Raw genomic sequence first — 27841 nt, forward strand, 5'->3', positions numbered from 1 at the left:
TTCCAACAAACCTTCCTATTTCCATTACCAGATGCCACCTAATTCCATAAAGCATGAGTGGTCCACCTGGTCCCTATTGCCCACTACGGCACAATCTGAATCCTCCTTCCATTGAGCATTAGTGGGCGGTAAGGAAATTTTACCATCAAGAAAGATGCATTAGTGGGCGGTAGGTATAAAAAGGTTGATTACCCCTGCCATAAAGAGTTGAGTTGTGTTACTGACTGAGCATGGAGAGCAAGACTTCACTGGTAATGGTATGGTAAGCATTGACTGAAGCCAGTATTTTCTTAGCTCTGACAAGCTATTTATGTAGGCAACTTAGACAACAGGCGGCAGTGATGGCCACCAACTTGGATCGCTTTTAAATAGGATTGGACAAATTAATAGCTATCAGTGGCTGTGGCTGTGCTCTCCCTCCATAGTAAGAGGCAGTAATGCTTCTGAATGCTAGTTGCTGGAAACCACAGGATGGGAAAGTGAACCTGGGAACTTCTGTACAAAAAGTAGATGCTCTGCTTCATAGGTGTATGTGTGGCTGTTCTCCCAAACCTGAGCTGCAAATAAAAATAAAAGGGAGCAGGGATCTGCAAATTAAACCGCAAAGTCTCACCTTAGATTGCTCTAGCTGTGAGGTGAGCAGTTTGAAGCTCGCGGCACAGAAGCAATCAAAACAGCTTGTACTAACAATGGAAGGTATTCAGCTATGTTTTACTCTTGTGTAGATCCATTTAAATGAATGAACATGACTACGGCCACATTTACATCATACATTACACCATACCACTCTAAACAGTCATAGCTTCCCCCACAGAATTCTGGCTGCTATAGTGTGTTAAGGGTGCCAGGGGTTGGTAGGAGGCCCCTGTTCACCCCACAGAACTATTTTCTCAAAATTCTCTGCAAAGAGGGATTGCCTATTAAACCACACTGGTCATCCCTAGATCAGAAGGGTTCCCTTCTGCCAGATAAATGACCAAGTAGAACTATGTTTCTCATGTATATGTAATTTAATTTATTCTAGTTTGTTCTGAGATTTTAAATTTCGTAGTTGGTGATTTTATCCTGATACTGGTCATTGACTGTAATAAAACAACTTACTTACTTACTTCACACAGGGAATTATAGCTTTGTGAGGGGATTATGGACCTCCTAACAACTGTCAGCACCCTTAACAAACTAAAAATTCCATAATTATTGGGAGGGAACCATGATTCTTTAAAGTAATACCACAGTGCTTTAAACGTGCGGGGTGAATGTGGCCTAAGTTAGGTCCATTAATTTCCACAGGTCTGCTCTGAGTAAAACTTAGTTGAATGCCACCTAATGTATTTGGTAACTTTCTCTCTCTAATATGTATTCTATAACATGAGTAAGTGATTCCTTAAGGCTTCTGCCACCCCCACTCCCGTCTCCCTGACTCTTTTTCTCCTTCAGTATTATTGGTATCTGGACTCATGCAGAACCATAAAGCAAAGAATGGATCCCGTAGTGTAAACTTTCTGACAGAAGCATTCTAGCAACTTAAAGGGGGTGGGTGGGAAAGAAAGTCTCGTTTATTTCCCTCCTCGTTTTATGTCACTCATCAATCGAACAGGAGACAACTCATTTCATTTCTGTGACATGCCATGATGGACTTGTGTTGCAACCCTGACTTATTTTGAGAACTTCAATTTCTCAAGCTGAAAGCTTGAACGTCCCATGCTTGGAAGGGCTATTGATCCGATGGAGATGGACAGCTCAAGAGGAACTGATACATTCCTTACAGCACTTTTTCACTGACCACTTCATAATGTAGACTTTCTTGGTATTTGTTGACATCATTTTTTTAAAAAAAATTCTGATGTTCCTTTGTTGCTTTCTACTTTGTTCCTAGTTTGTATTGACAACTACACTCTCCGAAGTAAGTACACATTGTTGCATCCACAATGCAAACCATCATACCTGGAAATAGTTGATTTAGCTGGGATAAAAGCTACTATTGTACACATGGTATCTGCAGATTTGAATGGAATAAAGCAGCCAGATTCAGCACCTTCAGTACCCTGTGTGGAACCACTTGCCCCCTCCCTATTGCCACTACCAGAGGCTTATAATAGGACTAGGCAGAAGGTCATATGTCCTACCAGCCACTACTTATTACCTTTCCAATATGTCCCTGTTGTTGCTGACAAACTTATCAGGAATTCTAAACTTTAAATTATAGATGTATCTCTCATGTAGACCAATGTGAATTATGTTCCAATATATATAATGATACAGTTATTTTGTATGTTTCAATGTTTGCTTTGACGTCACGTGGGTGGCGCTGTGGTCTAAACCACTGAGCCTCTTGGGCTTGCCAATCAGAAGGTCGGTGGTTCGAATCCCTGTGACAGGGTGAGCTCCCGTTGCTCTATCCTGGCTCCTGCCAACCTAGCAGTTCGAAAGCACACCAAAAAGTGCAAGTAGATAAATAGGTACCGCTTCTGCGGGAAGGTAAATGGTGTTTCCACGCACTGCTCTGGTTTCACCAGAAGCAGCTTGGTCATGCTGGCCACATGACCCGGAAAAACTGTCTGCAGACAAATGCTGGCTCCCTCGGCCTGTAAAGCAAAATGAATGCCGCAACCCCAGAGTTGGGGTCCTTTACCTTTACCTTTTTTAATACATGTTTGCTTAGTAGCATTAGGTAGACCGAGTAGCCTAGTCTTGGTGAACCTGATTGGGAGTACTCCAATATGTTAATACTTGAATCTTTCAAAAATCTTGCAAAAAAAGGGCCTGCTTAAACATGGAGCAGAAATAAGGTGGTGTTGAGGAGCAGTTGTATGGCACCCCATTAACTGTTACAGTCTCAATGAGCCACAAAGCCAAAGACAGCACATTGTAAGGAGAAGTGTGATAAATGATGATGCTTATTGATCAGTGCAGTGCAAGTTTAACATGCCCCTTTAACCAGTTGTCACAGAGGTGGGTTCTCCTACCCAGTTAAACTGGTTGAATAGATTGTGAGCTGCTGGAGAAGCATAACAGTGCAATTCTGTGCAAGTTTACTCAGAAATAAGTTCCATTTTGTTCAAGGATGCTTCCTTGACTAACTCAAGTTACATCCCCTGATTTCTCTATACTTGATTACTAGCAACTGAATATTGGAGAGGGGTCCATTTAAAAGTATCGTGTTTGTGATGGTGCCCAAATGATGGAGGCCTGAGGTATTAAAACAGTGAAGGCAGTCTTGTGGCTTAGCTTCATCCCAGGTATATGGTATTGAGCATATCTTTGTATACTGAACTGAGCAATGCTAGATTGGCTATGGGTCCGCAAGGCCTTTACCTTTAATGGCAAATCCAGTGCGACTTAAATGTTTTAGCGCAAAGTTCAAGGGAAAAATAGGGATACAGTTCTACAGAGATCTCTGTAAATCTTTGTTACAGGCATGGATGAACAATCTATTATCATCCACAGGGTTTGTAGATGACCTCTATCCATAAACACACACACCCATCTCATGCCTTAAGTGCAGAGGCACGACTCTGGGTCTATAATATATAAATGCACAATTTAATAGTTGAAAGACCTGGAAATAAAATTGTTCTGATATAAATGTCAGTTCAGTTCTATTTTGTCACAGCAGGCTGCCCTATCCACTGGTTTCCTCTAAAAGCCAAACACTATTCAATCAAAGCCACTGCTGCCTTGTTAATTACTTGAAAGCACACAAAAACACACACCAGAAAAACAAAACAGCTATTAAAACCTTTCCTGATACTGATAAGAACCTTGTTGGTAAAATTGAGGTATGATCTGGCCTTGGACCCTGGCTTTGTCAGCATGGTTTAAAGGCACTGTGTGTGTGTGTGTGTGTGTGTGTGTGTGTGTGTGTGTGTGTGTGTGTGTTATGGTTGTACTTTATTTCTGGGCATTTCTGTCGACGTTTTCAATTCATAAAGCTTGCCCCTTTCTGTTGTTGTTGCAGAAATGGCTGTTCTTCAAGTAGAGTGCTAAAGTCCTTAGAGATGGTGAGTCTAGGTAGCCTGTGGTCCTCAGTTAAGAGCAGATATTAAGCCTTACTGGATCAAGCCCAATCCCTATCTAGTCCAACATTCTGTTCTCACAGTGGTCAATCAGATGTCTATGTGAAGCCCAGGAATAAGACAAAGGTGCAAAAGCATCCTCCTCCCCATGATCCTTAGCAACTGGCATGTAGTGGCATAGTCCCTCTGATACTGGGGGTAAAATCAGGATAATATCATTCTTCTGAGGGCCAATTGACGGCGGTGGGCAAGGTCCAGAGGCAAAAGTGGGAAGAGAAATTAATGTCAATGTTACCTTTGCACAGCAGACTGGTTTTGACACACACACACTCAGGACTCAGCTACAAATAGTGGAACTATTTGAATACGCTATAAACATGCAACACCAGATGGCGCCAGAGAGCAGGAAATTTTAAAATAAGATTTTCCATACAGATTTATTTTTCTTTTGCTATATCAATCTAATTTCTGACTTATTTATAGCATTTTCCCCTGTGTCTAGATCCAACCTCAGACACCCCTCTTGATCCTCCATTCAGCAAGCAAGAGGCGCTACCAGAGTTCTAGGACATATTCCAGCAAGGGCCACCATATTTTATTTTTCTTTGGGGTTCTTGTTGCTTGTTCTATCCTACATGTTCTAATTTTCTTTGAAATGCTTAAAAAAGAAAAAGACCCATTCCACCCAGGCAAAAAACATTCAAGGAGAGTGAAAAGCTGCATGGAGAGAGTGGGTGGGGGAGGGCGTGAGACGAGTGAGTCCTGAGGGCCAGAGAGAGAGGCTTGGGGGCCGCATTTGGTGACTGGAGCTGAAGGTCTCGACTATTGCCTTCACTCTTTGACCAGAGTATGCCTCTGTTTGGTTCCTTCACCCCAGAGCAACACACATTTATAAGTGGGTGTTCATTGTGGCAGGGTAATGCTTAAAGGTTATATCAAATTTCAAGAATGAAGAAAGCGCTATGTAAATTTGATTTTAATGGGAGGGAGAAGAGGTAGGAGAGAGTAGTTTGTCTGAATAAATTCAGCTGCTGTGTAATTGTTCTAGCTGTTCTTAGAATGTTAAAACAACAACAGCATCCTCCTTTGAATAATCAGAATTTCAGAGAGAGTGGGATGTCTACATATGCAAGATTACACTGATATTGGGGTTACACCAGGATGCGGAACAAATTTGGGTCATAGGCTTATGAATAAATAAGGTCTGTGCAATGGCTGTTTTACTCTATACGTGAATAAGGTTTTCACATTCACTGCTAGATATCAGTGCAGATCTTACAAAAAGTCCCTTCTCAATGAATGTTGCAAATAACAGTCCACAATGAAGATCTGATCTGGTCTTCAGTGATATTTGTACAGTGGTGCCTCGCAAGATGAAATTAATCCGTTCCGCGAGTATCTTCGTCTAGCGGTTTTTTCGTCTTGCGAAGCAACCCTATTAGCGGCTTAGCGGATTAGCGCTATTAGCGGTTTGGCGGCTATTAAAGGCTTAGCGGCTTAGCTGCTAAAAGGCTATTAAAGGCTTAGCGGCTTAGAAAAAGGGGGGGGCGAAAAAAAATCTCAAGACTCACAAGACATTTTCGTCTTGCGAAGCAAGCCCATAGGGAAATTCGTCCTGCGAAGCGCATTGAAAAACGGAAAACCCTTTCGTCTAGCGGGTTTTCCGTCTTGCGAGGCATTCGTCTTGCGGGGCACCACTGTAATCTGAGAACAAGTAAGCAGCTAATATTTGATACTTGGAGATGAAGTCATGTTCTGTTTGGTTATAGGGGGAGAGTCCCTTCCCTAGCTTTCTGTCCTGATGCTATTGCTTCATTTGCTTCTTTGATTCATCTCCTTTTCATAGCACATCTTTCTTTTCCTTTTGTATGCAGACAGTTACAGAAGATTCCACTTGCTGGGCTTTGTTAGTCATCCAATAAACCTAGTATTCCCATCCTACCTTTCTGCTTAAAAACAAGAACATGAAAAAAGGCTAGCAATGCAAATTAAAACACACACACCAGTCAAAGCTCTAAAACGAAAAGTGCAATCCTGCGTATATCTACGCAGAAATAATCCCCATTGTGTTCAAAGCTGCTTACTCCCAGGTAAATGTGTTATAGCACTGTAATCTAAAAAGAAACTATTTGAAAACTAACAGGGTAGCAGGGTTCTTGTTTTTTAAAAAGTGGAAAGATGGGGGAATCAGGATCCTGCCAGGTTAAATGCGTACTGGAATAAGGCTGACGAAACACTAAGCTGTAGCACACAAAAATGTAGTTTTTCTGAATTTGGAATCATTTGTGCTCATCTTCAAATGCTTTTAATTTAGATTGATTCCAGATTATGCTGTCCAGAAGGGTGGATATGCATTTGATAACCCTTTCCTCAATTAGGCTATGCATGAGTTTTACTCCCCGCACATACCTTGGGTGAATGAAGAAGGAATTGGAGATTATAATATTGGTATACATCCACATACAACATCATTGGGCAGGTATGGATGCAAACACTCTCACACACAAATTGCGGGGACCACCTATAACTGTTTTCAAGAAGACACACGGCAGGGTAATGAGGAATCAATCTGCAATGTGCTTTTATTTTTGGAATGAAAACAGTTTCTGAATAAGCGCTTTCCGGGGGCCATATATATGCAATAGACCTAGAAATGGAGTGAACTGAACCTAAGACTGGAAAAATTATAAACTGGGAGACACCACAGTTAAGTGGTGTGCAAAATGTAAAATAAAAATGATAGGTAGGTAAAATCAGCAACATTTAAAAAGCATGCATGCATCTCTAAATTATTTATTTTATATATTTCTGATTGAAACTGGGGAAGGGAAATTTAAGACTCCTATATACACTCTTTGGGACTGGGATCACATACAGCCATTGGCCTTGAAATAAAGTAAATACGGATCATGAGATAATGAAAACTCATCAATTAAATCTAATACTTGAACAATATTCCATTTTACACTGGTTAATCTTATTGATAATTATGTCCATGTATTTTATTCTGCTACCAACACTGGATTTTGGTTGTCAATGTCTTTCACACATAGCTGTTGATAAAGATGGATATAAATTACAGAAGACAGAAACAGATGACAACCAAATACAGGGGGAAGAAGAAGAATTTATGGTCCTTGACACTATATCTCTTATTTCAAGGAGTCCATAGCTATGCCTGAGTGGAGATTTTATTTACCCACATTTGAACAGTAGGATTTTTTTAAAAAAACAAATATTATTTCCATAGTCCCAGAAACTATATGGCAAAATGTTGGTATCCAATAGATAGACATATTCTATAAGAACTGTTGAAGAAAAAAGGTTTTGCAATTCCATCTAATCTTCTGCATGAAGAGCAATTTATCTTATTTTGACTTTGTTTGCCCTGCCAAGAGGGCAGGTGAAATGAGAGATTTAACCAAAGGTGCAGTGGTATGCATTGCTTCAAGGAGTCATGACCTGTTTCTTTCCCTACATTCTTTTAGGGACAAATCTATAGGAGTCTGATATGATGTTTTCCAAATGTAACTATAACTATGTTGTCCATTTAATAAAGGAAATGTTTGAAAGGGACATGTCTACTAATTAGATGTTATGCAACTACATTGTGTTTCTATCATAAATAATTGCTGGATTGTCTGCCCAAATTTCCTAATTTCTGTTAGGAAATGCAAAATCCACTTGAGAAGGTTGACTTATTTCTTGCCCTGCCCCTTTTAGCTTCCTTATCAATTGCTCTGACATTTGAGGCAGGATCTTCACAGTCACTTGAAATTTCACTTTAGGTGATATTGATGAGAACCTCAGAATATAAAGAAAACCCCGTTTTCCTTGAAACCGTTCTAAAGTTTCACCTCCAAATTCTCTTCAAATTTCACTTTACGTGTAATTTCAATGAAACAGCTCAAATAAGTTCCTGTGATAATTGGTATTGTTTCATGCACACCTTGAGAAATAAGCAAAATTTCCCCTTATTCAGTGGGTCAATTTCACTGCCCCCCGCCACCAAAAAAAGTCATCACAAATTTTATTTTACCTGCTTTCTTCTCACTGCTATGTTAAACTCATCCAAACAACAACTAAAAACACACCCTCCAGCTAAAATAAAACATGCCAAAGTCAACCTTGTAAAGCCATGAAAGGAAAGGACCCCCAGACATTGCTTTAAGGGATGGGGAACTTGTGTACCTCCAAATTTAATGGACAACTCCCATCAAACCCAATCTGGCACCAATAGTCAAAGACAATGAGAGCTGGAAGGCTGCAAGCTCCCCATTGCTGCTGTAAAGCAAAGCATATTTTGTTTCCTTAACTCTTGTTTTCTGTTTTGTTTTGGGGTGAGTTGGTCCTCTTGACTTCTTCCTCTTATGCAGTGCTTTTTTCTTTTTAAAAAATGTCCTGTTGGGAGCCGCCCAGATGGGCAGGTTATAAATATATTATTATTATTATTATTATTATTATTATTATTATTATTATTATTATTATGTACTTTCATTTTGACTCAAGAAAATCACCATTTTATAGTTCAAATAGGGAAAAATAAATAAGAAAATGGACAAAGTACAAAGATTCACAAAATGTTTAGAGGTATGCGTACCTCTACGTATACCCCCCCAAAAAAACACTGTTCTTATGTCTCTTTTTTTGCAGGAATCTCTATCCATTTGTGTTGTTCTCTGATATATTTTGAAAGACAGAGGAAAGTTCTTCTTGCACATAGAATTGTATCATAATTCCTGAGTGCCCACAGATTTCCTACACATTTCTCACTATCCCGACAGAGGTTCTGCTTAAGGAGAAACCTTCAATTTCACCTCCAAATGGCTGCTCCTCCATTCAGAATGACTCTGGACCTTTCCCACCATCACTAGCACCCCTTTGCTAGGCCTTGCTGAGCCAGGCTGAGGTCTGGTAAGCCAACATGAGTTGACAACATTCTCAACCATCCCACAGCACTCTGTCAAGTCTAGCATATTTCAGTTCACGAAGGAGTGACCCAGAAATTATCCAGGCCTTTCCTGTATTATTTCCAGACATACATGGGATTCAAGCCAAATAATTTGGTAGGCCTGGATTATTTTCAGGCCATAAATATGGGAGGCTGCTCATCCCTAATTATTAAGGTAGTAAGCCAAGGAATCTCCATAATATGACAGAAAATGGCATTCTTCTTTTGCTAATATTTAACAGTAGTGTGGCTTGTGGTGGTTGGAAGATGCAGAAAAGAAAATCTAAAACTTCCTTCTGTTAAAGGGGCCATTGGAAACGGTATATCTAGTAGATCATCAAAAATGATTTCCACATACTTGGCAATGTTAGGGAAATGGCACCAGAGATTCATTTGCCTGACTTTTCAAGAATTGTGGACTTTTGAATCACTGTTTCTGTATTAGCATTAAATATAGCAACATTCTGATTTCAATTATTGACAGCTTGAACTAAATTAGATACTGCCTAAACTAGTTTCAGTTGTCTGTTACTCATTGAGTCATTCAGATGTTGGATGCAATCCATCAGCTTCTACTGTGAGTCCACATGCACACCCACACACCACACACCCACACACCCACACCCACACACACCACACACACTTATTGCTATTCTTTCCACCACTGTTTGGCTTCTTTCTGACTTCCGTGCCTTTCTGGTGTTACAGTCTGTTACATTTCCATTTGCACAAATATCATTTATGCTTTCATTTCTTATTCTTGATAAGCTTTCTTTTCCCACTGGGTATGACTACTGAGAAGGCCCTCTGTCTGGTTCGCTGTAACCTCACTTCTCGCAGTGAGGGAACTGCCAGAAGGCCCTCGGACCTGGATGGGTCTTTTTATCCAAATATATATTTGCTTATAATCAGGGTTGCAAGAAGAGCAAGCTGGACAATGTCCATCAAATGATCCAGTATGTGTTCAGACCATTCATATTTTAAATGCCCAGTAAAAATACTCCATTATATTTGCAAACAGCTATTTGTAATGTTAAAAAAAGAATTTGCTAAATCTTCTGTACACAATGAAGCTATTCTGCATTAAGAAAACAAGCTGGGGTGGGATTCATAGTAGCCAATAGCCCTCACTGAATCCATTTCACAGAAAGCCTCTCTATATTGCAAAACGAATAATTTTCCATCTCAAGAAACAAATATGCATGCTTCTCATGATACACACAGTATTATTTCTGGGAATACTACAGCTGGCTTGTGCAACCTAGTTAAAATATTACAATTTACTTGACTGCACGCATAGTCGATTCAGAGTCAAAACTGCCACTTACTACATGGGAGGAAAAACAATGACTTCCGTGCTACTGGAAACATCAAAGGTACTTTTTGCACTACTCCCCCTCAAGGCCTCCTGGGAAAAGCCCTGACTCATAATCTTTCCACTGGTGACTAGAGTTCTTCTTAGCTCTGGCGGAATCATATTCTGCTACAGTACTTCTACTGAAAAATCCTCAACAAGCAGAATGGATTGAAAAATTCAAGCATGACTAAAAAGTACATTCCCCACTAGTCAGTGAATTTTGCTCCCTATTTGTCACTGCCACCTTGGAGAGCGGTGAGCATTAATAATGCATGGGTGCTAGGAATGTATTAGCAACTAACCTTGCGAAGAAAATCAGCTGGGGACCCAGAAGAGCTGTAAAGAGAGAGAAAGAGAGAGAGAGAATAGAAAACTGGGGAAAGAGAGAACAAAATATAAAAGGGGGGAAAGCAAGTCAGTGCTCTTGAGTCCTCCCTTATTTATTGGAGAGAATTGCCAGGTACATGGGAAACTATGTATCATTGTAAGGCCAGGATGGAAGTCCTAGCAATGGGGTTGTAATTGAGTTCATTGATCAAATTCAGAGAGACCTTCTCTTCCACCCACCAGTATCCCACCTTCATCTAACTTGAGGAATACCAGGGGCAGCCAAGGATACTTCTGTATGTAGAGTGCCAATGCTTTGCAAATACCATGTTTCAAGAAAATGCATTGGGCTGATATTGTGTCTCAGAACTGCATAGGGGTAGGGAGCAAATCCTTCTGGAGATGTATTATCTGGTCCCAAATACATATGCCTGGTTTCTTTTAGAGCAACTAGGTCAGAAATAATGTCAAAACCAGCATAAAGCCATGCCTAGAACAGATACTGAATGCATTGCTTTTTCAAGATCTGAACTTGTTGCACAATTATCTTCAATCTAGAATAATTTAACTCCGCAACTTGTCTCTCTGTTACTTGAAGATGATGACTTCTAAATTTCAGAGCATTGCAGATAAGTAATAAGGCATTATGTATAAGCCTCAGAAAGTAGTTTATTCAGATCACTTACATGTAAACTGTTTCAGTTTTCAGGCTCCATATTGTCACGGAGATTCTCCATTCCTTTCGTAATAAATAGCACTCCCTATTATGTGAAAAGTTCCAATCACTAGTGTGGATACTCTCAGAAACACTTGCTGCTTTGAAACTCTCTGCTTCAGTAGGAGCTTCTATATTTTAGAGGGTGCTGCACGTTCCACTGGGACATGAAGAGTCACCATGAGAGAAGACGCATTGCATTATCAGTTAACGTGTACCCATATTGTTGTCCATTGACTCTAGTTGGAGTCAATGGATTCATATCCAAGAAGTTTATTTGTTTCTTTCCTTGCATGTGGATGTTTATGGATCCCTCAGAAATATTTCAGCAAGGACATGGAAAGCTGTCTGCCTAAGGCTTCCATTCTTACAGTGGCGTAGCGTGGGTTGTCAGCACCCGGGGCAAGGCAAGTAATTTGCGCCCCCTAACCCGTGGATTTGCGTCCCCTAACCCTAACCCCCAGATGTTGCACCCGGTGCGGCCGGTCCCCCCTGCACCCCCCACGCTACGCCACTGCATTCTTACACTGGTCTCAGAGAGCTAAGTGTTGCTGCTCCATCTTGCTGAGAAGATGGCTTCTGTGTCATAACATGACTCCATTGCACTATAATGGCTCACAGAGTCCTCCCAGCTACGACAAAGCACACTGCAGGGGGGATGGGGACAACAATTTCCCTGTCTCTGCTCCACCTACCAACTGACCAGTGCTGAAAGAGCCTACTGCAGTAAGATTTCTGTGAGTAGTAGCACCGTGTGACAATTACTACTGCACTTTTAGTATTCTGGACTGGAGGGCAAGGGCTGTTTCTTACACTAGTGGATAACTGCAGGAGAACAAGGCTGAACAATCCTAAGAATGTTTGTTCAGGATTATGTCACATTGAATGCAGCAGGACTTCCTTCTTTGTAAGCATGCATAGGATCAGAGATGGATTTAGGGGAGTGTGACCTGTTTGATCGCACTGGGCTTAGAGCCTCGGGGGCATCACAAGGGGCAATACAGCTATGATGTTGAATGGAAGGTGAAAGGCAGGGGCCACCAAACTTGGGCATCACACAGGAAGCTACTGAAATATGAGACCCCAAGGTCTGCCACTGATAGGATCACACTGTAGCTTAGTTTGCACCAACTCAGTCTAATAAGAGAAGTACCATATATTTCAGATTCATTTACTGATGATAAAACTATTACATGTGGTGTTATGCAGCCTGTAATTATTATTTTAACTATAATTAGCCAAGAGAAATATTATGCTTGTACCTCCACCCTAATGATTCATTTTCACAAATAATTTATTCACCTCATCTACATTTGTACCATGAAGGCATGATCTCAAGTGTGAAAAAGAACAAACATGTTTTTCTCCTCTCTCTCTTGCATGTGAAATAAGTGTCAAATCTTAGAAATGCTTATAAAGGGCTAAGCCAGCTCAGCTGAGTAGAACTGGAAGATCGCAACCCCTCTTTAGGATTACAATTTTGCAACATGCTTATTTATTCAGCTCTTGACAAAATGGTCATCGGTAATATATGAAAAAAGGAGTAGCAATTCCATATAACTGATCAGGATTATGGTCTGATTCATATATCCCGGGATCAAATCAGAAACTGGGATGGCTTCTGTAAATCTGGGACTGTCCCTGGAAAATAGGAACACTTGGAGGGTCTGTCATGCATTTAACCCAGTTTTCAAAACTCCTGCTTTTTCATCAACTTTCCTAAAAGGTCTCAACTAACCTTTTCCTTTCTTCTCACCTTTGTTTGATGCAGAAGCCTAAAAGAAGTTGAATAGCACCTGCTGCCAAATGGAGCTTCCACAAAACATGCTTATGCAGGCATTTAGGGAAACCACATTCTGACATCCTAAGAGGATCAGATGCTTAAGACCGGAAGATTGTGAAGAGAATTGGTTCAGGAGCAGTTTCCCCTTCTCATTACAATGGCTCTCAAGAGAAATGAGTAATTTTGTGCCATTGTTTTCTTGATACAACAGTCTTTTTTCTGAATTTAACTGCAGCTTTTTCCCATTACCCCCATCCCTCTCCCCTTAATCCTCTCTTTTAAATTCCCCAGTTTGTGCCATATTCATATAATTTATTCTATAAAGATTTGTTGCCGGTGATCCTTTTGAGTTTCTTTCTTGTATGTGTGTGTGTCTTTTAAAAAAGCAACAACCTTCTAGCCCAAGAGTTTATTATGTGTGTTATTCATCCCACAGATGAATGGAAAATGGGCTTTTGTAACAAAATCTTGCGTGTTAGCTGGTAAGATGTTTATTATTGTACTTCAGGTTCCCTTTGAAATGGCACAGTTGGTATTGTATCAAAGTCTGCATTTAGTATGTCACCGAGGAATTGCTGCCAAAATTTCAGCCAAAGTAAAATGGGAAGTGAATTTTAGGGAGTTTCTCATCAGGCAAAAGGGAAGCAAGAAAGAAAGCAAGCAAGCAAGCAAGCGTGCGCACACACACAAGTCCCAACAAAACAAGGGCAATTTATCTGAGGGCCTTTCTGAACAACCCTGGTTGTTCCTCAGTTTCACCTACAGCAAATTTCAAAGTGGATACTGAGTGAATGGCATGAGGTTTTCATTGGGGTTGGTGGAGTCCTAGGCTACATTTGGTTTTAGCATCAGAGTTAGGTTGCCAATGTTGTAGTGCAATTTTTGTATATGTACCCAGGGGGTGGTTGGTAATTTTTTCAGAATGAGGGGCATGCATTTGTGTCAGTGACTACATGTGAAGCTCTCTGCAAGGTGGTTGATTGAGATCCAGGTACTCTTGGGTGAAACCAATTTTCTTGATACATTTCAATTGGGGTTTAGGCCTGGTTATGGGGTGTGTGTTTTTGGTGTGTTTTTTCTGCACAGAAACTATTTTGGTCACCCTCTATGATGACATTTGTTGGGACAGAGATAGGGGGAATGTGACCTTGTTAATTCTCTTCAACCTCTCAGTGGTTTTCAATACAATTAACCATGATATCCTTCTGGAGCAGCTGTCTAAGTTGGGGATGGGTGGCACCACTTTGTGGTGGTTATGGTCCTACTTGGATAAACATTTCCAGACTGTGATGCTTGAGGAGTGCTCTTTAGCCCCATAGAGCCTTAAATGTGGGGTTCCTCAGGGATTTGATCTTATCCCCATGATGTTTAGTACCTACATGAAACAGATGAGTGGGCTCATCTAGAGTTTTTGGAGTAAGTTGTCGGCAATATGTTGATGATACACAGATCTACTTCTCCTTTACATCTGCAGGTGATGCAGTGGATGTACTGGGCCATTGTCTTGCCTTGGTAATGGACTAGATGAGAACCAATAAACAGAAGTTTCACCTAGAGAAGACTGTGGTACTGAAAGAGTATAAGGCAGCTTCATATGGTCATATTCTGTTGAGTGAATTCCTTTGACTAGGCTCTCCTTGGCTCGCTCAGAATTTAGCAAAAATGTAATCAGTGCATGACAGAAATATCTGGCAGGTCTGGTATGATCTGGCAGAATGAGGATTTTCTATGGAATCCACTGAAATGCTGTGGCCCAGACCCAGTAAGGTAAATTGCTCTCCTCCCAATTGCCATGGCTGCTTTTACCCATCTGCAATTATACTTTCTGCTCACTTATTGGGATATATTTCACAGATACATACAGGGCCGTCTTTATCATATGTGCTGCCGGGGTGCAAAGATCCACCCAGAGCCCCCAAATTTAGTTTAGCCCCCAATTTAACTTTTGGAATGTATTTCTAATTACTCCAAAATGCGTTTCTTGCTTAGCATTCATTGTAAAAAGAAGAAAAAATACAGCTTGCGGAATTCAGAGTGTGTGCGTGCTCTAGGCGCGCTTTTGCAGAAATTGAAAACTAAAACCGCATGCTGAAACGCATGTGTAGTAGAGGCCTAAATAGGAAATAGTTAGTCAAAGAAAATGCCCCCAAAATAGCGAAAATAAACATTTTTTTTTAACGATTTCTCTAAACGAATTTGAACTGTAAGTGATGAAATTCAAACATAATTTGCAATGTTTCACTCGGGGTCAGCGGCACCTTTGACACGGCTGATCTCACGCAACTTGCATGCAGCCGGCAGGCAGGCGCCGTGAGATCAGTCGTGTCAAAGGTGCAGCTGCCCCCGCTGCCGCATAGCAGCTCAATAACGTAATATTTTGTAAGAGTTAATTTCGTGTGCACGGTGCCATTGAGAATGACAAGCGCCGTCGTCGACTCGCCTGCCAAACTGGCGCTGCTCGTCTTTGGTAAATGAGTGCACGAAGTCGGAAGTCCTTTCGTGAAACAGTAGGTATACATTTTGGTAATACCCAGGTATATATGTATTTTGTTTTTCTAGCTTGATCAAAATTATTTATTATTTCATAACAGGTAGATAGCTAAGAGCTAGGCAGCTTCAGCAGTGGGACCTGGCGCCCCCCAGAATTCGGCACCCGGGTGCCCCACACCCCTTGCACCCCTGGGTAGAGACGGCCCTGGATACATATAAAATGCATGGGTTGAGGTTGCTCATCTCAGTTTCCCCCTTTCAGTCCTTCTAGAGCCTGTAAAATGAGTGACCGTTCACTTCTGATGCCATATGCATCACCTTATGGAAATCACTGGTCCTAACCTTACTTATCCATGCAGAACTGCAGACAAGGGGACCACCATTTCCTAAGGCAGCTTATAAAAATAACTGTAACACAAAGCCTGCTAATGTAGAAGTGATTTGTCACGAGAGAGAATAAAAGCCTGTAATACCTCCTTCGGCTCTCTTCTTTCAAAATATTGTTGCAGACCATTTTAAGACGTAGCCAGTTTATTTTTGTAAAGATGGAACTTTCAGATTGCAAAAGAGGTTTAGAGAAACCACCGTCGTCCCTTTGAACTCAGGAGACCACTAGAACTGGGTACCGACCAGACTGACCAAAAAAACCATTTTGTTTGGATAACACTGGAAATGGAGTCGTTTGTCTTGGGAAACCTTGTAATAAATTGCGGCTTAGCTGATGTGAATTATTTCTAAAAGAGCAACACACATATAGACACACATCCCAAATGTGAGAAGTTTAATCTTTAAAAATCCACTAACATGACTGAGAGGAATAGAGCTATTTTAATTTTTTTTTACTTCCACTATGGGTTTTCTGAATAAATATGCACAACATGCCTAATTTACACCATATTTTAATTGCACCGAACATCCTTATCCAGAACTAAATGCTGTCTTTAGAGATTAGTATTAAGTTGTTTAATGACAATCAATTTTTAAAAATATGTATTGATACTGTAGAACATTTTCCCTGATAGTAATGCCTTTCAGGAAGACAGCCTGTTTTGTCTTCTGAAGACCCTGTATGGCTTTCCTGAGGGGCAATAGCCTGTAATCTCTTATAATTCTTAGAAAAAGGAAAGATTAAGCAAATGGATGATTGATGTGAAGCAGCAGCAGAAGAAATCTACCACTCTGTGAGATGTTTAATGTTGTCCTTATTGGCAAATAGACTTGTAATTAGAGGTGGACTGTAATATTTCTGAACATCTCTTAATCTGTAGAGAACACTATTTAATTTTTTCTGCTTTGGAATATAGTGGGCAATGATTTGAATTTATTACCACTGTTGTCTTGACGACAGTCTAGAATTCTCCTGAATTCCCTCTCAACAAGTAGTTCTCTGAAGGCAATTTGCTATTTTTTCTTCCAAATTTCAGAGAAAACGTGCATTTGCAAGCCAGTCCTAAACCACAGCTGTGCTGGATAGAACAGGAAAGGAACTGCTTTTTTGGTCTTGAGTTTCAGTCCTTACTTCTTGAATTGGTATCAGAATCCCAAGCAATTTATAAGTTATGTTGATTCATCATATAACAAACTTTCTTTCAATAGCCTATTTCTCTATACATGCTGAATATAATTTTCCTGTCAACATAACCCAAAAACTAAAGGACTGCAGTTAAATAAGGGGGCAGTCCATATCTCCCAATGCCTGGACTATAAAACATGGATCAGGAAGTACCCCTCAAAGTGAGAGAAGAAATGTGAAACATAAGTTTAGCTTGTTGACCAAATTATCTTTTGCAAATCCAATGTGGGAGTGGGGAGGATATTTCATAAATTGGAGCTGAATGAATCACATATTCTACAATATGGGGCATTTCAGAAATAGTTTTCTATGTCGGTCTCCTTTCCGTTAAAAATTCTTTGATTTCAAAGGAACCATGTGGTAAGCAACAAATACTTTAGCAATCTGTGGCAAGATTACATATGTACTAAAATTTGCTTGTGTGAATTATTGCACAAAATAGACATATTTGGATTTATAAAACTATAAGATACCAAGTAATGTTATGGCCATCTATTTTATTACATGTGCTCCTTGAACCTTTTGTTCATTTGGAAAGTGAATGAGCCATGACAAATAAAGAAAGGACAGGGAATTCAAATTCTGCTGCCTGGTGAATTGATTATTCCCGAAACCCTCTTGGCTTATCTATTGCTGTTGGATAACACCACATTTTATTAAAGATCTGTGAACTGCTTTTTTGAGATGTTTCAAAGCCTCCCCCTCCTCTACAGACAGTAAGTTTTGCAAATTCCTCTTGGCTTTGTATAGGTGATAACAGGAAACAAGAATAATGAGATAAAATAAAGCCTCTTCCTTCAGGTTTTTTAATTGAGGAACAAATTATTTCATAGTTTCTCATTAATTATTCCCATACATAGATTCTAATGACAAGGTGCCAACTTTCACACTTTAAACAGGTTAATTAATCAGGTAGTAATGAAGTTGGGTGATACCTGGGTGTTGGTGCATTGAACAATCACATCTCCTAATAATGTGTTTAACTGTCTGTAAACCTGAGAGGATAAGTTGAAACTCTTTTGAGATCTGCATAAATAAATCCATGTTAGCAGACAAGAAGCCTACTGTGAATAATAGTAATACTAAATATACTAACTATATCATCATGATCATCATCACAACTTCTCTGTAATGCTTATAATGCTCTAGTTTTTCAGTGTAAAATCTTGAAGTGACAAATGACTTTGTCCTATACCTTAAACCTAACTGTATTTATTTATTTAAAAACTTACATCTATTTTGCAGAATCATGGATTCCATTTTATATTTCATTTACAGAATCATGAAGAAGAAGAAGAGTTTGGATTTGATATCCCGCTTTATCACTCCCTTTAAGGAGTCTCAAAGCGGCTAACATTCTCCTTTCCCTTCCTCTCCCACAACAAACACTCTGTGAGGTGAGTGGGGCTGCGAGACTTCAGAGAAATGTGACTGGCCCAAGGTCACCCAGCAGCTGCATGTAGAGGAGCCGGGAATCAAACCCGGTTCACCAGATTAGGAGTCTACCGCTCTTAACCACTACACCACACTGGCTCTCATGGAGTTTCTTCTGCTCTGGACAATGCTTCCTTCCAAAAGGAATCAGTTTTCATGCATCCAGTCACTTCAAATTCCGCAGTAATAATACCAGCAATATTTCATTCCTGGATGCTCCAGATTAAAAGGATTCCAGACAGCAGGGCTTTAAAGACCTCATCCTGAGAATTTTGAGAACTGCTGCCAGTCAGAGTAGTCAGTAGTGTGTTAAGTAGGCCAATGAACTGACCTCCTCTAAGGCTGTTTCACAAGTTATTGGAACAACAACAACAACAAAAAATAAACTGAGGGAGAATTAAAAAAATTCAATGCACTCAGACATTCATTCTTATTCATGGCTTTATAATTGAAACTAGGGCTGGACTGAATGTTTCTCAGGCAGATTGTTTTTGTTTTTGTTTCGTTCTCCAGAAGCCAATAGGAAGAGTCATTGCATATGAAAAATGATCCAACAAGAGAGAAAATTTCAGTAAAATTCTCATGTGGGGTAAAGGGCTTCTGTTCCGCTTACCTTACTTTCAAGGTGGCCAGAGGTGTTTGTGAGTGTCTACTCTTTCCTTCTACAAATAATCTCTCCAGTGACCTTCACTCTGTTGCATCCTTGGGTGGGTGTCCTTGTTTCCTGGGGAAGAACCATGGCATTCTCATCTGGGCTTTCTTGTGAGTACAGGGTAGGTGAAGAAAGGCTACCTGCTGTGTGCCTGACAGCCAGTCATTTTTTTCAAAAAATGAAGTCTTCAAAGTGTCTTGAAGAGGAGGCAGGAAAATGGAAGCCGTTTTCATGGGGAAGGAAAAGTTTCAAAAAACTGTGGGATGGTTTTTGGCACGGCATGAAACAAAACTGTTTCATCTCCTTAGACAGCAGTCAGGAGACGCTTTTGTGGGGAGGGTAACCAATCATGCTGTGAAAATGTATTGTATGGAAATGTATGTCTACATCACCCTCAAATACTAATAATCAGCATCAATATGCATGCTAATAGGGAACCACTTGATGCCACAACCAAAGGGAACAACTGCACTAAACTCAGGGGTGGAAATTAAAAGGAATTTCATGATGGGATTTCAGTCAGGATAGGTGGAAGCCAGAGATTTTTCTTGAGTACACAGACTGCATTTCAAGGAGAAAGGCCATAGATCGGAGCTGGGAGGCCTATCAGTACTAGTGCGTGTTTGTATTTGCATGTGCAAGAGAGTATTAAACACATCAGGAGGTAGTCAAACAAATAAATAAATAAATAAATAAATAAATAAATAAATAAATAAATAAATAAATAAATAAATAAATTGTTTTTATACCCCACCCTCCCCAGCCAGAGTCAGGCTCAGGGCAGCTAACACCAGTAAAATTACAATAAAAACATAATTTAAAATATGGTTTAGAATATGATTTAAAATGCAGCTTCATTTTAATAGTACAGTGGTGCCCCGCAAGACGAATGCCTCGCAAGACGGAAAACTCGCTAGACGAAAGAGTTTTCCGTTTTGGAGGTGCTTCGCAAAATGAATCTCCTATGGGCTTGCTTCGCAAGACGACAATGTCTTGCGAGTTCCTGCTGTTTTCCCCCCCTTTCCCCCCCTTTTCTTAAGCCGCTAATCCGCTTATCAGCTGAGCGGATCAGCAGATAAGCCGCTAAAAGTAGCTAACAGCCGCTAATAGCGCTAAGCCGCTTATCAGCTGATCTGATCAGCAGATAAGCCGCTATTAGCGCTAATAGCGCTAAGCTGCTTATCAGCTGATCCGATCAGCAGATAAGCCGCTAATAGCGCTAATAGCGCTAAGCCGCTTATCAGCTGATCTGATCAGCAGATAAGCCGCTAAAAGCCTCTAAAAGTCTCTAATAGCGCTAATAGCGCTAATCCGCTAATCCTTCAATGGGCTTGCTTCGCAAGACGAAAAAAACTGCTAGACGAAGAGAATCACAGAACGGATTCTTTTCGTCTTGCGAGGCACCACTGTAGCCCATAGATCAAAACCATAAGGGGCGGGAAACATAAGGGTCAGAGTGAGTTCAAACCAAAGGCCAGGTGGAACAACTCTGTCTTGCAGGTCCTGCGGAAAGATGTCAAGTCCCGCAGGGCCCTAGTCTCTTGTAACAGAGTGTTCTACCATGTCGGGGCCAGTACTGAAAAGGTCCTGGCCCTAGCTGAGACCAATCTAACCACCTTGTGACTTGGGACCTCCAAAGTGTTGTCATTTGTGGACCTTAAGGTCCTCTGCGGGGCATACCAGGAGAGGCGGTCCCATAGGTACGTGGGTCCTAGGCCGCATAGGGCTTTAAAGGTCAAAACCAGCCCCTTAAATCTGACCCTGTAAATGTTACTTGGAGCAGACCTGTTGAAATTAATGGGCCCTATTTAGTTAATTTCAGGAGGCCTACTCTGAGTAAAACTTAATTGACTACAACCAAGTATTATCAGATCTTGGATCTTGGTCTCAGTGTGCCTTTGCCTATGCACCTGTAAGAGGGACACTTATTCACCATCACACAAGAGCCTTGACTGTTAGCCATAGATGGGGAAATGCTGGACTGAAGACTAGACTGAATGGATCCAGAATTGGTCTCCAGGAGTCTCTTTACAGACTCACTGTTAAAACTGTGTTCATGGAAGACAATCTTACTTTGCTATGGGTGGTCACCGAAGAAGAAGAAGAAGAAGAAGAAGAAGAAGAAGAAGAAGAAGAAGAAGAAGAAGAAGGCATATGATGCGCTCTGATTGTGGCCAGAATTTACAACTGTGGACCAGGGCACTTCACAACAAATCTACTGTAACATTTTGCAGGACTAGCACCTGTACCTTTAAATGTAAAGTTTTAATTAGGCACATATTCAAAAAAAAAAAAAAATCAAGGGGAAAATACAAAAGACAGGTTACAGGAACACCTGAAGGGAAAGGTAGGCTTGCCTGAAAATCTGTTATAGGTGTTATATATGTTTAATCATTGGTTAGTATTTATTTTTTAAAATTTGCTATGGCATAGGACCTGCTACATGACTTTTTCAACCTTTTTTAATATGGCAAATGAGGAAAAATTATAGCAACCGGCAATTAATTGTTAAGGCTTCTCCAATACTTGGAATTTAGGTTCTCAGGACCAGGTGGTCTGCAAGATTAAACTACTGGGGCATCTTGAATGCTAGTTCAGCTACTAATGTGTCTCAACTCAATAACCCTTCTCCATTGTATCTTATGGAGTACAATTACCAGCCATGATCTTCAATCGTGCCTCATTCTTGGGTGCAGGCCATAATCCTCATTCATGACTGAGACTAAAAATGGTGATATGGACACTACAACACAAAAGCTCTCCATGCTGCTTAGGAAAGAAACTGGTATACAGAGTTTACCTCACACTGCAAATGACATGTAGATGCATAAACTGTCATAGCATTAGCATATAATATGCTTTCAAAGCATTTGCAAAAGATGCAGCTTCTGTCATAGCTGGTAGAGAGAGGGGGAGGGTCTCTCTCTCTCTCTCTCTCTCTCTCTCTCTCTGTGTGTGTGTGTGTGTTGGAAATGAAAACATGTACCTGTATATCATTAGTTCAACTGCATTCCATTTATTCCCTTTCACCAAATAAATTACCTAAATGGGGTTTGCATTGTTAGCCATACTTCATCGAGAGATTGGGATAATTAGGTTTCAACTACAGGGATGTTTTAAAAAACGCATTGAATTCAGAAAAATTGGTAAGGAAGCCACTGCAATTAAAAAATAAAGGACAAAAGTTTCCTATGCCTTCCTGGGTAATTTGAGGTGAATTCAGTCTATGGCATTAGAAGTACAAAAGGTAACTAAAAATGCCATTAAATGAAATGTTCCAAGTCCAAGCAATTTCCTTCTTAGCAGAAAGTAAAATGCAAACAGAGATTACCGGGGGGGGGGGATCCCTGCTGTGTTTAATTTAAGTGTATGTAAGCCTTTTACTCACAGTTATTTTGTCTGGAGATAATCATGCCGATCCTCAGTGGTCAGAGCTGTGAAGCGTGTACTGAGAAACGTTGCTTGCCCTTTGATTCCACCTTGCTTTGGTCGGCCATGGTTCACGTCATAACAGGCTCAGCTCATTCATCTTCTGACAGGATGGGATTCTCCTATTTCTATCTCCATCTGTTTGTTCCTGTCATCTCCAGGCTGTTCACAGTCTGGAACACTGAATGTACATGTGCAGCTTACAGTGATCATGTGGCTTCTGTGCAATTGTGTACACAGACAGACACACACTATCATAACTATATAGGACAGAGTCCATAATTTCTTTAAAACATGCCAGTCAGAAGTTGTCGGTCCTGAGTACAGAGAAAGAAAATAATGACTCAAATGTCAGTCAGGACCTGTCGCTCTTCACTAGAAAAGAGAAACTATAGAATGATTTGTTATTTTTTTCAGTCACACTGAAAAGTTGAGCATTCAGTCTAGAACATGGAGTAGTTTCATGCATCATATTGGGGTTTTCCCATTGCAGAAAGGTTTCCTTATTAATGTTCTACAGAATATGCTCAGAATCCATCTTCAGACTTTAGTTTATACTCATGTGACGTCAGGCAAATTCTTCTGCAAGTGTAATTTAAAGGTAGTTGTAGAGATATGAATGAACAATTGTATTCCAGTAGATAGCAAGTAGAAGACATGCAAATATACCAATAAAGTAACATTTTTAAAAAGAAAAGAAAAGAAAATGGACACAGTAACCAAAATCTGACATCACTTCATTAAGCTACGGTGATGCCACAGGTGTCTGAGCTCAAAACTTTGCAGCACAGTTCTACAAATATTCACCTGGGAGTCGTCACCAGAGTCTTCTTAGGTATGTGCATTTCACCCTCAGTTTATTCAGATTGTCTTTCCTCAGACAATAACTGGCGGAGCTACTCTGATGCTATATAAAGATCCAAGATACATTCCGAGTGCGCAAAATGCATGGGACCAAACGCCTCAGATGCAAAATCTTTGTACAAAATTCATAAGGAACACAAGAATCTCTGTGTGGTGGTCTTAGGTGGGAAAGATCTGGATTCAGAACAAAGCAAACCCCCAGCCAGGTATTATGTACCAACATAATGACCATTGCTTGAAGAAAAGGGTTGAGCAGTGCACCCTGACCCCTCCCTATGTGTCGCCTGGTCCCCTTACCCTCCAGACATGGAAGGAAAATGTCTGCAGCAGGGAGCCTTGCTGTAGTTGTGTGCAGTGACTTGGAATCCTGCATGGTTTTAAGTCATGCAGATAGTCTACAGGTGATCTTCTCTTGCCACGCATGGAAAGTGACCAGGGTGGAATGGAGAGCATGGATCCAGTTAGCACAGTTCCTGCAATTTCCATTTGGAGTTCAGCAGAGCTTAACAGAAGCTTCTTTTCCATTAATTTTGGTGGGCTTCTCCCCTACATTAATGCCTGATCTCGCCAGATTCCTTTCTATCTCAATTTCATTCTGTGACTGAACTGTTCTGAGCAACTTACGTTTACAATTGCACAAATCCATGTTTTCTTAATATTTATTCTAAGTTTTCTCTCCTTGTATTTCACACCACATTTTCTCTAGTTCTATTACCTTGGTCCTTGAGCAATAGAGAAGAATTGTTCATAGCATTTTTGATGGAAGAAACAAAGAGAATGAGAATGACCAGCGTGGCAAAGTAGTACAGTTATATAATGCTGAACACGTCAATGCTTCATTGGTCAAAGTTTTGTTTTGAAACTTAGCATGCCATGTTCCAAAGCCAGTGGACTTCTTCTGTGCACATGGAACTCCATAAGCACGGACTTCCTCATTCATTTCCGTGTCAAGGACTGTAGAGTGGAGCGCTGCCAGATTTATAAGTGAATGGGCAATAGATAATAGAATAACGGAACCTTTGATTTTTCTAAGGGTTATTCTGGTCCAAATTCTGTCTTGTACACTGTAGCATCATCACAGGAAGACACACAATCTGCAGATAACCAGAAACATAAGGAAGGGGGAAGCAGAAAAATAACACATTTCTAATATTAGATTCTAAACCATAAGGGTTCATCTAGTCATTGGTACTCTTTAGAAGGACAGGAAGTAGAGCAAATTAACATGGTCTGTGTCTTCAGTGTTTGGTTGTTTAGGTAAAAAGATGGCACATCACTGCAGTTTATTGAGGGGGGCAATAATGTTTATTGATGTCTATTGTCTGCTGGCGTACTGATATAGAACAAGGAAGTGCCATCATGTGTTGCTATGATGAATGATGACATTCCAAGTTACTCTACAGTCAGATGCAATGTCAATGACAGAGTTTACTTACAAAAGGCATTATCTTGGCTACTACAATAATAGTTGCTAAGTCCTTTGCTGGCTGAGAAAGATAAGTAACAAACACACCCCTGGTTAGAAAGCCTCATATCTTTTTATTTTTTTTAAAAGGGTCTCCTGCCTAGAAAGAAGAATCAAACTCCAGACCATTGTACATCAAAATGAGCATGTGTGTATGTTTCTATTATGGTTTTGGAGATGAACTGATAAATTCTGGCAATGACAATTTCAAGGGTTTGTTTGTCTCTCAGGGAGGTAGATATTCACCTCACTGACAGGATTCAGTGCCTCCCAATTCACACCCTTGGGATCTTATGCTGTGCCTAGATTGGAAGCTCAGGTTGAAACAATGAGAAGACTGCACAATCTAATTACTGTTTTTTTTCTTCTTCCCCTGAGCAGTTTCATTTCTGCTCTACATACATGCACAATGTAATTTGTATGCTGCCTTTCCACAGTTCAACCCTTGCTCAAGGTGGCGTACAACATGAAAGAAACACATAACTACAACATAACAAACGGAGTCATAAACAATAGATAAAACATTCAAAAATACACAACAACCTGAACAATTTCCACATAAAGCACAACATGATGTAAACCAGCTGTTGTTGGACCACAACTCCCATCATCCCTAGCAAGTAGGACCAGTGGTCAGGAATGATGGGCATTGTAGTCCAAAATAGCTGGAGGCCCACGTTTGGGAAACCCTGATATAAATTAAAGATAAAAAAACCCAGCAGCAACCCCAGCACAAACAACAAAACAACCGAGATTTTTTTTAAAGTTCCTCAGATGTGTTGTTGTTTAGTCATTTCCAACTCTTTGTGATCCCATGGACCAGAGCACTCCTATAGAATCATAGAATCATAGAGTTGGAAGAGACCACAAAGGCCATCGAGTCCAACCCCCTGCCAAGCAGGAAACACCATCAGAGCACTCCTATAGAATCATAGAATCATAGAGTTGGAAGAGACCACAAGAGCACACCAGGCACTCCTGTCTTCCACTGCCTCCCGCAGTTTGGTCAAACTCATGTTGGTAGCTTCGAGGACACTGTCCAAACATCTCGTCCTCTGTAGTCCCCTTCTCCTTGTGCCCTCAATCTTTCCCAACATCAGGGTCTTTTCCAGGGAGTCTTCTCTTCTCATGAGGTGGCCAAAGTATTGGAGCCTCAGCTTCAGGATCTGTCCTTCCAGTGAGCACTCAGGGCACATCAACGTAGATATTTTCAAACTGGATTACAGTTCTAATGACAAATGGCTGAGGGTCCTCCTGGAGTAATTAGTATCAGGAACCTATCGGATAACTTTGGCCCAGTGAATAGTTTAACCCTGCTATTATATAGCCTTAATGCAGAGGGCACAGACGCTATTAGTATCTGAAAGCAATATAAATCTACAGGGCTGGAAGGCGAGAGAAGAGAAGAGAAGAGAAGAGAAGAGAAGAGAAGAGAAGAGAAGAGAAGAGAAGAGAAGAGAAGAGAAGAGAAGGATTAAAAATGTGAATGGAAATTTTCCTTCACAGGAAAAAGCAAATTTATTGCAGAAACACTCTTTTTAGAATGAAAATTAAGCTCCTCTCACTAGAGATGAAGACAAATCTTGAATTGCACTAGCTTGAACAAAGACGGAAACCTTACTCAGGGCTAAGAGACAGCAGGAGTGGTTGGGGTACCAGCTGGAACAGAGATGCACATCAAAGAAATGAAAGCCCTGTGGCTGGAGCAATTGCATGGAAACTATAAACTAATATTTTTTAAATATTAAAACAGCCTTTTAGACTAGAGAAAAGATTCGTTTTTTTCAAAAAATCCATCTGCCAAAGGTTAACAAGCACACTGAGTGAGTACAGTGCCTAAGAACACAAAACCTTTACCTTGAAGATTCCTAGGTAACAAAGTGAGTTGTTTTATCCCCACTGGTTCAAAAAACAGCTTGCTGTAATTTCATTCTTTTCTCCCACCCCTTGCGCTATTTAAAAAAAAAAAGTCTGTGTTAAGCTGCACCGGTTAGTAAAGTTTCACAGAATGTTCTGCTTAAGAACAAGGAAGCATATGCAGCTTCTGCCTGATTCCATGTTGAAGCAACAGCTTGCTTTTCAGCATGACTTTGGCTTTTTCCTGCTATGCTAAAATTAGGATTTATAGAGTTAAATATAAGAGCTAATTCTCTTTCCTAGAGGGAGGGGGAAATGATCTGAACGGATCTCATTTGCTATCAGTCTGTGCAATCTCTTCTTTGCCAACATGGCAATTCAAGAAAAAAAAACAGGCACCCATTATAGTTATAAGATCTACTATGCTTTCTTTAAAAGTCAGTTTGCATGTACCTCCCACTTGACTTAAATAACCATGTGGTTGTTTCCTAACAATGGCTCATTAAATTCAGAACAACATCTACAGAACTTACCTTCAAATATTTCAGTTTGCTGAATTCCAAATGGGTTGTTGTTGTTGTTTTTAAAGGTATATAGGCCGCACAGAGAAAACTGTACATACTTCAGGTATTATATACTATTTTTTCAGCAACAACAAAAATCCTAACGAAACACCTGAAGCTACCATTGCAGGGACATACCGGTAGTTTATTCCAGTGTTTCCCAACCAGTGTTCCGCGGCACACTAGTGTGCCGTGAGAGGTTGGCTGGTGTGCCGTGGGAGGGAGGCGGGCGAGTCGGGCGGTGAGAGGCGGCGGCGGCGAGGATCCGCGTCGAGCCGGGGGCGGCTCCGCGGTGGTGGTGCCGAGGTTTCTCTCTCCATTCTCCCCTCACACACACACACAGGAAGATCAGCTGACAGGACCCA

General features: G+C 40.6%; 2 long non-coding RNA genes across 2 annotated transcripts in view; one reads left to right on the top strand and one right to left on the bottom strand.

Annotated features, from left to right (window-relative positions):
• LOC308572247 overlaps positions 1-22875 on the bottom strand; it is a 40387-nt gene extending 17512 nt beyond the window's left edge. Inside the window, exons 1-2 of the long non-coding RNA XR_014001651.1 lie at positions 22687-22875; positions 19260-19370 (exon numbers count right to left, since the gene is read on the bottom strand). This is a non-coding gene — a long non-coding RNA (uncharacterized lncRNA). The remainder of the gene's footprint in view (positions 1-19259; positions 19371-22686) is intronic.
• Positions 1-27841, top strand: part of LOC308572282 — a 118473-nt gene that overhangs the window by 88868 nt on the left and 1764 nt on the right. The window lies entirely within an intron of this gene.

Source organism: Podarcis bocagei (assembly GCF_964188305.1).
Source record: "Podarcis bocagei genome assembly, chromosome: 1".
NCBI lineage: Eukaryota > Metazoa > Chordata > Lepidosauria > Squamata > Lacertidae > Podarcis > Podarcis bocagei.